This window comes from Rhinopithecus bieti, unplaced genomic scaffold, assembly GCF_001698545.2.
Source record: "Rhinopithecus bieti isolate Rb0 unplaced genomic scaffold, ASM169854v2 scaffold_62795, whole genome shotgun sequence".
Lineage (NCBI taxonomy): Eukaryota > Metazoa > Chordata > Mammalia > Primates > Cercopithecidae > Rhinopithecus > Rhinopithecus bieti.
In genome coordinates, this window is record NW_016824245.1 from 808505 (window position 1) to 809167 (window position 663).

General features: G+C 31.1%; 1 long non-coding RNA gene across 1 annotated transcript in view; it reads left to right on the forward strand.

Annotated features, from left to right (window-relative positions):
- LOC108522122 (uncharacterized) overlaps window positions 1-61 on the forward strand; it is a 2724-nt gene extending 2663 nt beyond the window's left edge. The window contains exon 3 of the long non-coding RNA XR_001883374.1: window positions 37-61. This is a non-coding gene — a long non-coding RNA (uncharacterized LOC108522122). The remainder of the gene's footprint in view (window positions 1-36) is intronic.
- Window positions 62-663: the final 602 nt, after the last annotated feature.

The window sequence follows — 663 nt, forward strand, 5'->3', positions numbered from 1 at the left end:
TTTTTTTTTTTTTTTTTTTTTTTTTTCCACCCTTAGCTATCCAACGGAGCCAGAACCATTTGTAGAAAATTCTGATTTCTCCCACTGCGTTGTAGTAAGTGGTCTCCTCATCATTAATCAGTTAACCTCATGTGTGTTTCAGTTCCTGGACTCCATTCTCTTTCATCAATGTTAACCAGTTTTGTTTTATGGCCATAATATATTTTAATGATTATTACTCCATAAGTATTAATACCTAGAGTATAAGCTTTTTTCAACAAACAAAATCATTTTGGTTAATTTTGGACTTCTGCATTTTTGTATAAATTGTAGAATTTTAATTCCAATATCAGTATAAAATTTGCTAGAATAAAATTGGGATTACGTTAATTTGCAGTTAAAGTTGGGAAGCACTGTTAGCTTTACAGCATTGAACTTTCCAGTTTGTGAACATGGTATATAACCTTTTATGTATTTCTTTTAACATATCTTTCCTAATTTGCAGTTTTTAATGCAGAGGTCAGGCAGATGTTTGTTAGGTTTATCCCTAGGTATCAGAATTTTTAATATTTCTGATGTTTTAATGGGTTGATTTGACTAGACTGCAGTCTTTAGTTAGTCAAACACTTGTCTATGTCATGTCATAAACACATGTCTGTGAAGGCATTTTGCATGTGATTAAAG